Source organism: Periplaneta americana, chromosome 10, assembly GCF_040183065.1.
Source record: "Periplaneta americana isolate PAMFEO1 chromosome 10, P.americana_PAMFEO1_priV1, whole genome shotgun sequence".
In the NCBI taxonomy this organism is placed as follows: domain Eukaryota; kingdom Metazoa; phylum Arthropoda; class Insecta; order Blattodea; family Blattidae; genus Periplaneta; species Periplaneta americana.
Window position 1 is genome coordinate 147,569,787 of NC_091126.1, and position 17,943 is coordinate 147,587,729.

The following is a 17,943-nucleotide window of genomic DNA, read 5'->3' on the forward strand; positions in this document are numbered from 1 at the left end:
TAAAAGAGGGCATTTTGATAGGTCCTCAAATTCGCTCAGTCACGGAGGATTCTTTGTTCAAGGAGAAACTCCCTGAAATTGAAAAGGTGGTATGGCATATGTTCAAAGCAATATCTTCACAAGCAGGAAAGTCAAACAAGGAACTATTGATCTCGAATCAGTATGAATAATACACTTTGAACAAGATATCAAATATATTCCTTAAGTATTGAATTAAGGAGCATGGAATATCCAGAATAGGTGAAAATATATTTAAATTTTCATTACAGAGTTGTCTTGCAACAATATGAAAAATATTTATGTGTTGATATAAAAAATAATTGAAGTGTAACAAAATGACCGATGGCCTTATGCTTTTATTATACTTTTCAGTCAGGCACCATATATATTTCAACCGTCTGTTTCTCTTAGCTACCATAGTTCCTTGAGCAAATTATTTGCATTCACAGGAACTTTCGAATGAATGAATGTATGTATATACATGAGAGCCAGTCCATTAAGAGTATCCTCTGCTGTGCTGTTCGTAAGATACATTTTCTTAGTGATAAAAATGACCTTTTAGGACTAGTAGTTACAGGAAGAGTTGCCATTATTTTGAACAGGTTGTTTATCACAGAAACTACGTCACTGTTATAATGTTGTAGAGCAGTGGTCGTCAGCACTCGCTGAAATGGGTAGAGTGCATAGAGGGTAAGGAACTCTACACCGTCGTGCACAAGGGATAGAGAGACAGCATACCCCCAGCAGCGACGATTGCACGCTAGGGCAGTGTCTTGTCCGTGGGTAAGAGACGCTAGCCCAAGTGTGCAGTGTTTTGATGACCACTGTTGTAGAGCTTCAACAGCGTTAAGTTTTTTTTCTGTATGGCTCTGGGGGGGCGGGGATTACCCCCAAAATCCCACCCTCGCTGCGACAGTGATTATAAATTTACTGTTTTCCACCATATTTAACAATCATTTCCCCTTGAAAACCCTGTGCACTAAAGCTTTAAAAATTACGTCACAGTAGGTAACGTGGCCATAAATACATATTAAATTTTATGTGAAGTATTTTCCATATTTTATATAGTGCATTTTAAACTGTTTTTTTTTTAATTTACTGGTTTTCCACCACATTAAAACAATCCTCTCCCTTAAGCTGTAGGAATGATCTATGCCTAACATGTAACATTTGATCATTGTTATTGCAAGCTTGCCGAAACGACTGCATGAATACTAAAATTATGTACTGATACTTTGACAGAGCAGACAATCATTTGAACACCACGATATAATATTGAAGATATTAGCACTTTTCTTAAGGAATATTAAAGTGGCTGGTGAGGACGTAGAAATGAAATTAAGAAGAAAGAAACACTGTAGAGAAATACAGTTTTAATTTACACTTTTATCATTCTTTTGACTTTCACTCTTCACGTCACTCATAATATTTCAAAGTCATTAAAGGAACACTAATTTGATATTTTAGCATTAAGACATGCTAATTTTATGTCACCTTTCTAAAAGAACGTAACACAGTCTAGCACTTTAAGATAATGTCTAAAATATTACAATAATGACATTTTGTTTTAGAATTACATTCACTATAAAAATACATATTGAGAAGGACAATGTCTTTTCTCATAACACAACACCAATCAGAACCTTTTGCCCAAACATTCTTCCATAGGACTTAAGAGGAAATGTATAGCCTAGTAAGACAACTCATTATAAAGGCTATTCAAAACTCTCTTTTTTCTCTCTCTTTAACACATTCTCTCTCTCACACACACACATCACTCACACTAACTCACGTAAATACAATAGTGCATTTTTTTTTGTGTACAACTGTAGCAAGTTCAACCACATACAAATTTATATTGAAAACAATACAGGGAAACCTATGACCAATTTATACTGGGTGTTCATTTCAAAGTGTATCATGACGTCATTGTTGTGAGTCAGCGATTTGAAGCGAGTTTCAGATTTTATGTCAGAGAAGTTGCCTATTAATCAAGGCGTTCAATCTGAACTTGAGAACATGTACGGTATAACTTGAACGTCGTAGCAACAGATGGCGGTCTGTACAGTCTGTGTGCTACCATAACCTCTTTCGAACTGTGTTTTGCACAGGCAAGTCGTACGCAGGGTATTTGTTATCATCGGTTGCGTACGGCAACTTTCCACAATACAAATCGAATACTCCATGTCCATGTTGACCGTCCAAGTTAATGTCAACAAATAGGCTACGTAAGTAATCGTGTTAACCCTCTCCCCATATCCTGACAGTAAGAAAAAACTCACCTCAGTACGTGTTTCCAAACAGTTCACATTCCTGCCACTACAGGCATTACCGTACGTATCGGTAAGTACTCTTCAGAATGAACGCCGTACTTGCTAGGCAACTTCTCTGGCACATAGGTAATATGCCTCTGCGGAAGTGTAGGAAGATTGAATTCTCTAGGCTCATCGGCTAGCCACGGCATACAGCAAGCCATGACACTTTGAATTGAACACGCAGTATACTAGAGTTTCTTTGTTTGTAGGAGTACAATACACTTCCTTTATATAACCACAGTTTGAATTTGAGCAAATTAGTTCTTCACATGTTACATTTAACTTGACATCATTCCGCAATCAAGTGTTTCGAAAGTGGTTTAAATTCATGATTAAAATTTTATCCTCAAATATGTACATAAAAATCACACAAAGCTGCACCCTGAGACTCCACATTTAAGGCACGAGATGCAGTACAAAAACTGCTTTGGAAGCACTAGTTCAAGCTCATTTTTTGTAAAGTATTCCAAAAGAAAAGTAGTATGGCTTAACTTATTTTCATTCATACGAGAATAATCTGTGCCCTGTTTACACTAATTATGCCAATCCATTCAACAGTTCTATATTTCTATGGAGCACCAGTTAACTTATATCAAACAGGTTTATTCTTTTATGCTGTACCACATTGCAGATCATCATAGGAATGTCAAAGCACATTTATCTTCATCTACAATTACTGTAACTCAATGAAACATCTATAGATGATTTTTTTTTATGTATCCACTTATAAAATCTGTCCATAGGCAATGCAAAAATTCTCAGATTTTGAATTTCAACTTTTTATTTACCAAAATCTTAGTAAGAAAGTCCATAAAAGTATTTACTTTGATCATGAAATAGCATAAAATACAGCAAATGGAGCACTGGCAGACTTCGTGTAACCAAATATGTGATAAATGCACTTTGTTAATCTACAATTTATATTTTGTAATGTCACTCAATTGTGACTTCAAAAGTATACAACTTTTGTTCTGTAAGAGAATTTAACTATTACGTAAATATCGCAAGTTTTTGTGCACCACTCCCTTTAAATTTCTAACATGTTGCTAAGTCAGTTACAAGTATGACAAAAATACAAATAAGTTACAAATATACTGAAATAAGCCTTATGAGAATGAATGATTTTAATATGCTTGTAATATACAGATGTAGATAGGAGTGAATTTGACGTAACAGACCAGATAGTGTGAGTCACCCTATCCAGATGATGATCAAGAACCTAATATATGCGGTGAATCGAAGTTACAAAGAAATTTTTCATTTCTAAACTAACAATTTTCAGTTGCAGGCTCTCTAGTGTTATCAGTACATTTTATACATATGTTCACCAGACAATCCAAAATGTGTACATGAAATTGTTTTATTAACCACAGAAGTTATTTACAGTATGTATAAGGAACAAGGAGGTAACGCTTAAATCTCGACTCCAAATATGTTACGAAAACACTACTTTAAGACTTCATACCCAGGTACAAATGCTTTGTGGCTTGCGAAAACTGAGTAAAATGGCGAATATATCACTGGAAAAACATTTTCTGTGATGAGACCAAAAAGTTGTTCATTATAAAAATACGAAACAGCAATTTCTTGTATCTTCTGTACAAACTTTTCTTTTAACGTACATTCACACACAGCACATCTTTGTAAAATTTGCAGTTTGAAAAAGGAGATCAAGGAACACACGACCTCTACACCATTAACAAGTTCCATCTGAATATTAGAGAGATGAATGTGATTGGTTTCAATGCACCACGTGGTATGTTTTACTCTTTCAGAACAGAGCACTACTTTCAAGATTTTGGCGAAAACATACTTCTGATATGCCCTACTCTATGAACTTTGTTGTCTTCTATACCAGATGGATTAACAGTATACCCACAAGTAATTTATACAGGACCAAGATACAATTTTAGAAATACTACTTTAATTTTATTAGTTTTTCATGAAGCTATGAGAGAGAAAACGCATTTAAAATGACAAATAGCATAAACATTTTTGGACAGAAATAATGTAGTACAATTCCTGCGTATTTCCAAATAATTTGTATTTTTAAATAACAGATTATAGTCAAGTATGTCCCAAATTGATTTTAAGAAGTGGTAGGACTTAAAAAAGATCAATATGACTCATTCACAAATGAATATAAGAGAAAACATGGATTTTAGTATGTGTATGCTGGTTCAAAATTATTTTCAGGCAAAAGTTGCAAGTTTTAAGAAGATCACATTACTTGACACGAATTACAGAGTACGAACCAATATGTGCTGTGTTATATATACAATGAGACAATACGAGAGGCATCCAAAAAGTAAATTCCAACTGTTTTTAAAGTAATGAAATCTACTACTATATATTTCACTGCATGTATTAAAATATTTATCTTGCCAAAGCGTAAGTTTATGTTCTGAACAATCCCAGCAACAGTTTCACTTCATGAAGTAACTTATACATTTCTTCCCTCTTCTAAATTATGTTTAGTAATGCAAAAATTCAATACAGATGCGATGCATAAGTAATGGCGACAAACATTTTCGATTAGATATGTAAAACTTGCAGGTAGAATGGTTATTAGAAGAGAAAACTTGCCCCGGCACCAGCGATCGAACCTGGGTCTTTGGTTCTACATACCAAGCACTCTAACCACTGAGCTACGCCGAAGTTCAATCCCCAGCACTGGATCGAATCCCCCTCCTCTAGTACTTTTCCCTCTGCGGACTTACTCGATGTTCGACACATATGTTGACATATATTAAGTCAACTGCCATTATACAAGGAGCGCACTCAATTGACTTGGTGGCCGGGATTCCACAATATTATGCGATGTTGGGCGAAGGATCTACGTAAAGATTACTTTTTGGTCCTACAGAATTTATCTGGGTGAAACGAGCGTTGAGCGACTTCCGCCGATTTTGAAATAGACACAGACGCACTTGAACTGCCAACATAGAAAACAAAAAATCACACTCAATCACTTTCACCTTCATCTTGACGGGATAATAAAAGCCTAACCTAACCTAATTGAGTAGGTGTCTATTCCAAAATAGGCGGAAGTCGCTCAACGCTTGTTTAACCTTTATCTGTTATGGTAACAATGGTTCAGTATAGCTCAGTAGTTAGAGTACTTGGTACGTAGAACTAAGGACCTGGGTTCGATCCCCGGTGCCGGGACGAGTTTTTCTCTTCTAATAACCATTGTTACCATAACAGATAAATTCTGTAGGACAAAAAATTAATCTTTATGTTGCGGTAAAATGACATTTCATTCAGTTATCAACAATTGGAAATTGCTTTCTGGATGTGTCTTGCATATGTAGGTAATGTGAAATGCACACCTCAACTCATGTTTACTACATTATCAGTGAAAATGTTCAAATATCATACATATATACATATACAAACTCACAAATTTAATACAATCAACCTTTCTCCAATGGTTTATGTGCTAGGACTGTATATCTGTGTATAAAAGTAAGCGTCTCCAAGACATGACACAAATATCAAGCAATTCTGTAACTTTCTTCATATTTTGCACAGAAAGTGGAATGGAAATAAATACAGAATTAGTTTACAACTTCCCAGTCTGAAATATTGTAAAATGGAGCATTCAGTGATAATGCACATTCATAAAGATAACATGCAGAGGGCAAAACAACTCGTTACAGGGATCTTAGAGAACTGATGGTTTAACATAAAATTACTCATAAATATATTCCACAAGTTTGTGCAGCCACGCAATAGATTATCTTAATAAATGAAAAATAAAAGTAAAGATATCTTCTCAGATAATATTATTCCGGAAAGACAAAAGTTTATTATATTTCAATGAAGACTTTCAACTGCTTGAGAGATGAAAAATGGAAAGAACCCTTGCAGGCAGCCTGTTGAAGATTACACTCTGCTAAGAAACACCAGCTGTTCGAACAGAATTATGAAAAACAAAAAGAAAACTTCTAATTTCAACCGTACATTCAGAATATTGTAAGCTAAATATGAAAACAAGGAAACAGCAACATGCGAGAGAGGGGGGGGGGGGGGAAACACACACACATTTTTACACGAGAACAAATATCATCCTACAAATGCAGGTGGCCACAAGAATCCCGAATTCTAAAAGACAATGTAACTTATACTGAAAATTTGAACATAGTTGGTTCAACAGAATAATTTAAAAGAATGTCAATGATATGTTCTAATAGTCTGTGAGGGTAGCTTTAGAATATTCCAAGTATACTTAGTTATACAGCTCATGCATTTTGTCAAGACACTCCCGATGCGCAGTAGGGGAACAGCGTTTCTGTTGCGGAGGTAGGAGTAGAAGGGAAGTTCGGCCATGTGTCTACCGTGTTCAAGGCAAAAACTAAGCCATTCCTCTATAATTCTTAAGTAGACTCATCCGATCTCGTGCACAGCTCTGTAGGAAGAGTGGGGGAGTGTCTGGACATAATGCATGTATTGTACCTCCTTGGATACCAAATAGTAATCCTCTCACTGACCTGCCCTCTTGATTGATGCTGTATTTCTCATTTTCCGCATATTAAACCTGACTGTAATACATCGAGATGATCCACTTCTTGCATGGAAGAAATTTCCAAAACTTGGAAGCTGTTGAAATGGTGTATCACAAAATTCCTTACATCAAAAACCAAAACTGTTACCAACGCAGGATAACAAGCCTCACTGAAAAGTAGCTCAAAATCATAGAATTTAATGGTCTTCACTTTGAAGTTTAGACTAATTATTTTAGTTGCAACACACTCCAACTATAACATTGCTCCAAAACCGATATTACCCATAAGCGATACTCGGATTTCTATGACGTCATATTTTTATCCTGGTCTCTTTTTGCATACTTAATTAAATCACACACATTTTTAGCTTTTCTAAACACAATAACACGGTTTTCAATGGTCATATAAAACCATATTTTACCATATTTTAGCATTAAGTTATATTTGACCAAAAATGCTATGAAAGCATATTTTTGATCATATTACAACTGTTTACAAGTTTTCCAAGTATTACTTTTGTCAATAATGGCTAGAGATTCTTGTTTGTATTTGGCTATTTATTTTGGATTTTCTTTCCTTAGAAATATTTTGTGGTTAAAAGAAGTTTGATTCGCCAGCAGTTTATTGTGAAAACACAAAAGGACAAATGACGTTAGGAATATGGCCAGATTGTTGCTGGACAGTCTCGCCTTCACCCCTCCCAAACATATAATGCTCAACAGGTTTCAACCACGCTGTTACCAGATAGTAATTCATAAACAGTCTATGATTCTATTAACATACTAGCTCTAAATAATTAGTAACGCAGAGGACATACTGGCATTTTTCACCCCTTTCAATTTTTATTGCGTGGACAGTCTGCTATGGCCAATACAAAAAGTTAATATTTAGAGAATAATTTTGAAGGTGAATAAAAAATTCTTTATTTGATTTTTGGCCTATATTTAATTTGGCTGCATCATAGCTCGAAGTTTTTATGTCATATTTTGGTATTTTTAGGGCATAAGTGCTTGTATATTTCTAGAGTTTTTAGGTCACAGAAATTCAAGCCCTATTTATGACAGAGTATCTGTTTTAAAATTCGTAGAGAAAAGTGGAGTGTGATGAAATCATAGCAGAGAGTAACACGTGCAAGTCATCTGCTCGAGTGTACACAGATCAAGATAATGGAACCCATAACAAAGTTAAATAATAAATGTAAACACGGATTACCAAGTGCTAGTTAGAATGTGAAACAGCATATCACATACTGTGACCCTGTCATGTTCTCGCGAAATTATGATGATTTTTGCTGGCAAGCTTCTGACCTGACGTGGTCACCATCAGCAGCATTCAGATCTCAAGCATCTTCAACTTTCCCCTGGATCTCTCTCTCACTCTTTTATTTATTTATTTTTTTCATTTTAATGCACTGCAGCCTGTAGTCTTATTGTGCTTATCAATAAAATGGATGCTAGTGAAATGGTATTGGCAAAATGCGTCCAAAAATTTGCAATGTGATTATGTGATATTCGCCTTGGGGAAAAAAAAAATAGCCAAGCAAAAGTGAGATCCAAACCCATGCTTGAGCACACCTTCTGATTTCGAGTTCAAGATGGTTCTATCTGAGATATGATGATGACTCCTGTCCACTCTATTGGATGGTTTGAGTAATGATTGAGTCATCAAGGAGCTGTAATTACTGAAATCTCCTAAAATAAAAATTGGCAGTCAATTTTGTATGTGAACATATGGAAACAATATCTAAACACTTATTTATCAAACACATTCTTGTTCACTTTGTGTGTTATTCAATCAACAGTGAATGGTGATAGTTAAACTGTGGTTCTTTTTTTAATTAAACACCATAAATATGTAGTGGAAGTAACTTTGTAGTTTTTTTTTAAGAAAGAATGTTACAAAATGTTGAAAATTGGAAGTTACATGTGAAAGATAAAGCAGGAATCGAACCCACATCTGAGTGCAACTCCAGATCAGTGTTACCACCTGAACTATGCTGGTGACTAAGATATACAGTACATTTCTAACAATTATACTGATGATAGTTCTTTTTATTAGTTTTTCTATGTTCAATTACCGTAACAATTAAAATAATGAAGTGTCATATATTGTTAAAAATGCTAAAGCAGCCGAATTTGTGTTAAAACTTCAAGTACTAAAAAAAGACATTGTCTATTGAGAAATTGTAATATTATGTCAAAAGTGGATTATTGTTAAATTTTATCCCTTACTCTAATAATTTGCACACGTCTGTACCTAGACTCTCGACATTTCGGAAGGCGGTCAGCTGCTATATGCGCCGTAGCATTTCTGGTATGCGACGTCACAAGCTTGTACAGTAGAACCAATCAGAATCAGTCTGTAACAAGTACTTCCCGAGTTCGTTTGTTCATGTGTGAGTGTTTCAATGCATTGAATAAGTAAAAGTAACATTTACTGTGTATGTGTAAGATAAATAAATGGAAGAAGAGACTGTAAAAAGACAAGTACTGCACAGGCAGAAGCGGAAACTAGTGTTTAAGGCATATAATTATTTTAAAAAGGTTGACGAGCAGAACGCTGCCAGCTATCTTGATGCTGGCTGCAATGTTGTCAACGCGCAAGAAATGACTGCAGAAGCATGTGGTGTTGGATTGAGAACCGTGCAAAGAATATTGTTTAGTGAAGGAAAGAGAGTTTGTTTCTTGTCATGCTTACAGAAATCAATGGCTATGGTCATTATTGTCTTTTGATAATTTAAATTCTCTCCTGCGGTATTTGTATTGCAAGTGCGCGTGAAGTACAATGTGGCAATGTTGTATGCCACCTTGCTCTCTCTATCTATCTCTCTTGACGCAAACACTAGCAGACTACCGAATTGCTGTTGACTCTAGTTCAAAATAAAATGTTATAACCTCAAATATTTGTTTAATTAAAAAACTGATTATATACAATCACTAAATAGAAGTATCTAGTTCAGAATACAATGTTATAACCTCAAATATTTGTTTAATTTTGATGTTCCATTAATCATAATTTCTACAGCTATGAATTTCAAATTTTAGGAGGCTAAGGCCATGTTGGACTATGAAAGGCTACTAATTTAGGATATTAAATATCTTGTTTCATAGTAATTTACATTACTTTCTTTGTATTAATTAATCATTTATTTATATTTACAAAATGGTAAGGTATTATTATATATAACACGAGGTTTTTAATAACTTTGGATAAATTCGAATATTACTAGTTGGCCTACTTAAAACAGAAGTTCAAGAAAATACTACTACTTAAACATCCTTGAAATGAAGCTTAATTTATGTATATGAATAGAATGTTTTTCCAATGCACACACACTCTACAACATAAATTTATAGAGAGTCAGAATTTTCAACATCTCTCCTGTCTTGAGGTCGTGGTATTTACTTTCTTATCAGTTCAAGTGGATTCTGTTTAATAAGTCACCATCGTATATTAGATTTTTCAGTGTCATAAGGAGATCAAGGAGTTGCATGAAAATGCGTGTTTTTATTGATACGTTATATTAAATAAGTACTCATATATGTTTGTTTTTCTAAAGTAGAATAATGGAATAAGATCAATTTTATTTTGCATATTGTGCATATATCAACAGTTTTGGTGACACAAGTATTATTTAATTTAATATTGCATACAATTGCCTATTTTGCAATTTTTTCACGTTTTACACAGATTTTTATGATTAAACTTTAACAAGCTCCTTGATGTAAGAGGGATGATTGTCACAATCACATTCAAGAAATTCGCGACTCGCAGGAATGGCTAAATATTCCAATGTGTTTCGTTGTTTATGAGCTTGGTTTGATCCAGCCCCCAAGAAGAAAAGAAACTGTTTATTCACAGTTCAGAAACAGACGACTACAGACATCTGGCTCAAGTTCCAGTGAATAACCATAGAGGACAGGGTGCTGGTTCACTTGCCTGCAGAAGAGCCCAGAATTCCCCTACTTGTTGCTGCCTAAGGCAATTGAAAAACTGGAGACCAGGGGTCTACCTCTCCTAGACTCCTAAATGATAATTCAAAATGCAGAAAGGCTGAACGAGTATAAAGGAATTCTCTAAAAAATCTATCACAATGTGCCAGAAAAGTAGTGGTCCAAATCATTTGCAGAAAATGGCACCTTTGTTAAAGGGGCAGAATAGATGAACTCTGGGCTAAGTACTGGAAATCTCAAAAGAGTCCCTCTTTTTTAAGTTCACGCCTGTTACATCATGTGGTGCTGAATGTTAATTTTCAGCATAACTTACAGGGTTTGTAGTAATTGATAAAAGTCGTTTCTTCACAAAAAAAAAAAAAAAACCTGGAAAAATCCCTTATAGTTTGTCATTGAAACTACGACAAAAGCAGTTGCATTGACACAAGTGGAATTATTTGATATTTGTCAAGAGAATTTTTTTTGAAGTAACAGTATAGTTTGGAAGTTACCTGAATCTCTCACAAAATGCGCTAAAGTGTTCTGTAGCCAGTTTATGTTTACATTTTTAGTGCAAATTTCTAAAGATTTTTAGTGCGTAGTCACATGCATATTTTGTCTGTTTTTAGTCCATATAAACCCTCGGTTTAAACATAATACATCCATGGTGGTCACATAAGTATTGGATTGTTTACACAGGGTGATCCATGAAGTATGACCCATACTTTAGTAATCGTTCTGTGATTTTAAGCACAGAACGTCATATGAACATAGGTCAGATTATCAATATTTAAGGACTACAGCTCTCCGAATCTGAAATAGAAGCAGTTTTAAGCAGAATTAAAGGGAATCAATTTAAAATACACAGAAAGATTATTATATTAAACAGAAAATAAGCGTACCTCAGTCTGAAAGCAGATTTTCAAATATTCTTGTTTTCAATTCAACACACTTGGTTGCATGTATTTCAATCGCGTGAGTAGCATTTTATAGCTCAGCATGGCTGATGAAAGTAGCAGGATTCACAATATGGGCAAATAATTGTTATCTTGTTTGTACTTTCGTCTGGTTAAAGGAGCTGCTACCACATGAGAGAAGAAAGAGAGGGGAGACCATCATGCTAATAATAAAAATGTCACTGTGGTCTCTAAAGAGATCTCCTTCAATATAAGTCTGCTAAATGCTGATGTCACCAGACCTGATCTATCCTATCAATCTCCCAGTGCTTCATGTCACAGCAGGATCCCACTCCACTTGGTGCAGACCCAACTGTTTGTATTAGACACAAAGAAGTTACAAACTTTGGTCGCAATACAACATATGAATTTTTACAAATAAACAAAAAACTAATAATAAGTGAAATGAAATTTTTTGTTCAACATGACCTACAGGACTGATTCCTAAAGGGTAGGTCATACTTTATGAATCATTCTGTATATTCAGGAGCCAAAATTAATTGCTTTTAGGTTTATTTTTGTCAAAGTAATAAAACATTTTCTTTTAAATTTGGAAGAGGATATATGGATGAACTTTCTCACAAGTGCATTTGTATCAGTGGCGGCTCCTGCATATTTCTTAAGAGGAGGAAAGAAATTAACAGCACGAAATGACACCTTCTTGAATGAAACATGCTACAAATTAGCCTACATGCATACATGTAAGACCAGGTAGTGTTGGGGTTGGCCTTCCCTTCTGTATAGCAATAATCTGTTCTTGTAAACTGAGTTTCCTAAATTGCCAAAAATATATTATGATTTCACTTCCATTCATTGTTGAATAATTGCACAAATTAACAATTACAAGGAAATTCACAACCTCGTAGCATTTTTCGAAGACACTACAGCATCACACGTGTTTGAAGAGACTAGCTACTAACTCGTAACCGGAACCGTTTTACGGAAATGGAAATGGGAATGGGAAATAATCTGAGGAAAGCGAGAACACTGCACCCACCCATGTGGTCTGTGTTGCCACATGTACATTTTACAAGTTCAGTATCACATACTTTTGAAGAATGTCAGTTCTTGTGAAGTCATACTATCATTATTGTTCAAAGCTGCCGGTGGCCGATTAATTTTTTATGTTAAAAATGATGTAGTTTGGAGTACCTACTTTCAGTTTCAAATATATTTGTACAAAACTGACAACTTGGCTGTTGCCCTGTCTAGTAAAGAATGAATAGAAGTGAATTTCAGGGGCCATTACGTAAAACTACTTCCTCTTTGTTTTACACAAACCCGACTTTAACTTTCAAGTATCCATGAAAGTTTCAAACCATGAATAGTAGCCTATATAAAATGCAATGAATAATATTCTTTATTTATAATTTTAAAAAAAGGTTTACATGGTGTCTTTCATAGCGTTGCGTTACAACTGTTTTTGTTGTGTCTCCTCCTAGATGTGTTATAGTCCGGTTGAATGCAACATCGTTAGATGGCAACGGTAGCGAGCTTGCTGCACCACCAGTCGGTTTCTATTTCCCGCCCATAACTGATTCAGAGGAGGATCTCCTCCCTCTCCTTTCATTTACTTGCTTTAAAACTCTGCTTCTTTCTCTGGCCGCTAGTGCGCTGTTGTCTATGTGTGTTAACTGCAGTAGAGGAGGAATGGAGTGCCTTTCCTCTCTACACAGACAATCTCGCATCTTTCTCACAGTTTTCTACAGCACATGAGCGCAAGTCGTTTAAAACTCGATCAACCGAGTTTTTCTTATAGCTGTGAACTTAAAAATTATCGAATCTTCCTCGAATTTCAAGGGACATATTTTATTTGGTATTTACTTTCAAAAGAAGAAAATGTGAGGAGGACGTTCCTCCCTTCCCTCCCCCGAGGAAATGCCACTGATTTGAATGCATGTGTATGAAACTTGGTCTATGTATAAGAACGTATATTCAATTTCATATGTTGATTCTCATGGTGCTTGTTCTTTTATAAACTCCATGTCACAGGATTCGTATTTCTTAATTTAAATTAAAATACATATAAACAGGGATACCTCTGATTGAGGTTCTGTCTGATCAGGCAGTAGGCCTATATCTCACTTGACGATATATGTCAGAGACGATGTATGCAATGGAGGGGGAAAGGAACTGGCCACCCTACCCCATTAGCTCCTGGCCTAGTTGCCTCATAACTGATGCCATGTTGGTATCACTTGTGAGATTCTAACCTGTCTTCGGACAGTTGACTAAACAACAACATAAACAGGGAAATGAAACTGTTCAATTATTAACAAACTCCTTTACATTTGTTTTCACATCAATTCTCGTAACTCCTTTATATTACTGCCACTCTGAATAATACTGTCAAATAAAAGTAATATTTGAGCATTATCACTGAACACTGCACACTTGAAGACTTGTTTCAACACTCCTTCCGATTCTAACAAGAACGCATTATTCAATATGCATCTTTACTGTTTACTAATACTATCGAAGGAAATACTATAAGTAATTAAAGAACAGAATTAAATGCACGTGCTCGTCCTCAAAATATACGAAACTCTGGCCTTCACTAGATCGTGTTATACATCAATATGAGAAGCACTGTTTCAAAACATGTTTTCTCCATTCCTAAAAAGTTGAACATGTAGCAAGTTTTCTATATTCTATGAACGCAGAATTTAAAATTGATAACGTAACAGAACGAGTTTTCTCTCATCTTAATACAATGTTAAAAAGAAGTGTTGGTCGGAGCAGACTGGATTTTTTCACTTTACAGAAAAAGTGCTAAGATGGAGAAAACTCATTTTGAAATGATGTTCTTCATATGTTCAAATGCATGGAGAAATTTCTGCTTCAATAATTGGTATGATTTACAGACAAATTGTATGAGATAATTTGAAAATTATTTAATTCCAATTAATTTTATTCCTTATGTAAAGAGAATTAAGTTTTGCTCAATCTTCATCAAACTAGGGCCATAAATGTAGATTTTTGACATTATTTTTTCCATATAGTTAGATACAGGATTAAAATGGATAGTAACTGTTGAATTGTAAGAGTACATTTTCAGATATACTTTCGAACAAGACAGAAAAAAATCATGCACCAATTTCTCACAAGATAATGAAACTTGATGCATGATTCAAAGATCATATAACAAACCAAAATCACCTTGATTTACTGACAGCTGAAGTATGACAATGGATGAACAGAGAAATTCGTATTAGTGAAGGATGAAGTACATGAACTCAAAATAAGAAGACTTAACATAAATGCAAAGAACATCTCTCATTTCTTGTAACAAAATTCGCTTATAATTTAATTCTTATTTTGTAAGTTTACAAATCTTTGTGACCCCTAAGAACTCTGTTGTTGCCACTTGCTTAAAATCACCACGTTTAAAAGAATGTATTAAGAAACCTATGAAACAAAGTAGATAACTGCATAATTTACCAGAACGACAAATTATAAGGTGTCAAATTACCTTTGTGTGTTTGTAAGTGTACCTAATATAAAATCAACATTATTTTCATAGAATGTCTGGAGTATCACCACTTCTGTAGAAATAGAAATGTGCTGCTGATTTTTCATTAACATAGTTTCCATATGTTCAACTCAACACAATACAGTGTAAACAATTGAGGCGCTGACATGGGAAAGGAAGTAACTGCCAAAAACAAAATTTTTCAGGGGAAGCAAAAAACAAATTTATGAACACTTTCTCACTTACATTATTACAGAAACTGCTTTAAATGAAAGGCATACATTCATGTTTGTGTTACATATGAAATTTGAAAAGTCTGGCACAGATTTACCTGTGAAATCCTATTTTATGAAAATACAACATTGAAATCACTCCTTAGCCAAATTGAGAATTAATGTTATTTATACATTATGCACAAATTTTTCGGTAAAATGCATGATACTTTTCATCGAGGAAGTCTAACATAGATAACAAGCCTCTCTTTTTGGCATCAGGGACGACTAGTCTTCTTTCAAGGCGTTGCAAGCACTGCAAGGTAGTGATTGACGTTAATGACTGTCCTTTCTTAAAAATCCTGTGCTCTGTCCACATTTCAAGGTCATTAAACGACTGTCTTGTTTTTATTAGAGGAAAATCAGCTCTTGAGAGTCTAATCCAGTTGAGGGTGCTGATTTTGATAGGAGTTGTATTCAAAAACTTGTCACATTCTGCAGAAAAGTCGAAGAAATCCTCATCCTTCATCATTATTACATTATTAGGCCTTACTTCTTCTGGAACCATGGTCTTGCATCTTTTTTTTTCTTTTCTCTATGATGCCAAATTCCCTATCACATGGCATGTAGGAATGTTCTGAAACCAGGAATTTCAAGTCCACTGAATCAAAATGTTTCTTGGCAATAATGTAAATCAGTACCATTAGAATCATCCGATTCTTATTCTGCCCTGCACAGTTATCAGCCCATATTTGTCTAGACACACACTGATGTTGTAAAAGGAGTTACTACCTTCTCCGCGCCAACAGCTGTGCACATACAACTTACAACATCTAGTGACTACATTTCCAACTTCGTTTCATTACATACGGACATACTACCTTCTCTGTGCCATTGGCATGGCCATTTACTACCTTCTCAATGAAAAACCTAAAAATTCGAATTTTTGGCAGTTACGACCTTTCCCATGTCAATGCCTCAATTAATCTCGTTTTATTAAATACATAAAAGTGCAGATTTAACTTTCTCTTTCTTGCAGTAAAAAAACAAGGAGATATACTGTTATAATTCTCAGAATCTTCCATTCTTAAACAAATTATGCCATCATATCGTAAGTTGAGGTTGTTATGTATTGACTCGACATGGCACAAGTCTTAGCCTCTTACTCCTCAGCCGCCTGTTGCTACATACAAGAATGACAACAAAGCATTGTTCCTTCACCTGAAAGCGGCAAAATATTTCAATGATATAAAATATAATTTCCTGTATAAACTCAATCTTAAAATAATTTTTTTTTTTCAGTTTATCTGCGTGAATTTCCTTCAGCAATAATATGATGATATATTTATGTGAAATTTAAATTAATATTTTAATTTGAAGATAAATGTGTCTTCATAAAGAATTGTATAATCAAACACCACGCCAATTCAAACTCGAAAATCACTCTGCAGGATACAAAGAAGTATGCGATTATTGTCAACGAAAAAGCAATGCAACCGAGGTCAGATATACAAAGCTAATAAACTGTAGGTTTGGAGAGTAAAAACATCTGCCATTAATGTAATATTACTCAAGTGAATTCTGTTACTAGCTCAGCAAGTCTAAGTAATATTGGTCATTATTTGGAATCCTGTACAATCTCTAGAACATATAAGAAGGCACACTTTAAAAAGTTAAATTTAATTTCTTTCCTCTGACATTCAAATTACTCACTGCAATTTTCTTTCAAGGTATTGAACACTTCAATTTTCTCTTAAACGAACAAGCATGGTGCATGATTACATTAAAGGTGAATGTGGTTGTCACACTGGCAAGTTCACAAAATAGTCAGCCCCATACCTGAATATCAAACATTTCATGAAGAAAGTAGAGCAACTAAAAATACTGGAAAACAACAAATGAACTATCATTACAAGAACATAATATCTTCAGGATTTCTACCTTCATCTTATATATCAACGTAATTGCAATATAAAATTGTTAACAAGCCCAAAATGTTACGTGTAATGGTATTTGAATTTCTCATGATAAAGAATTATTCTATGTTTAAAATCTCTGTGTTCTATTTTGTTTTGCTTCTTCTCCTGCATAAAGAGAAAATAGTAATTTCGTCAAGGAACTTTTATTACCACAGCTGAAGGACAAAAGTTATCCGAGAACAATTTGTGACTAAATACTTTCTGATGTCTTATGAGTTTGCAAAACTGATTTCCTGTTGCCCTCTCTCATAGTTACCAGGGCCATGGTTACTGGCACATTACGAAAATGTCACCGCAGTCTAGTATATACAGTTACTAAGCTTGAGTTTATGAGGGTACCAGGAACAATAGACTGTGCAGGTACTATTTCGCATTGTCTGTAATGAGGCGATAGTAGCGATCCTAGTGGTTAGCAACTATCTATGGATGCATATTTACTACATATTGAGCTTCGTGACTGTATGTCACTGTAACCTACTGAATTCATCCAAGGAATATTACAAAACATGTTTCAATGCATAACAAAATTTATCTTGTGATGAATCATGTACTGATATGAAATATGTCCT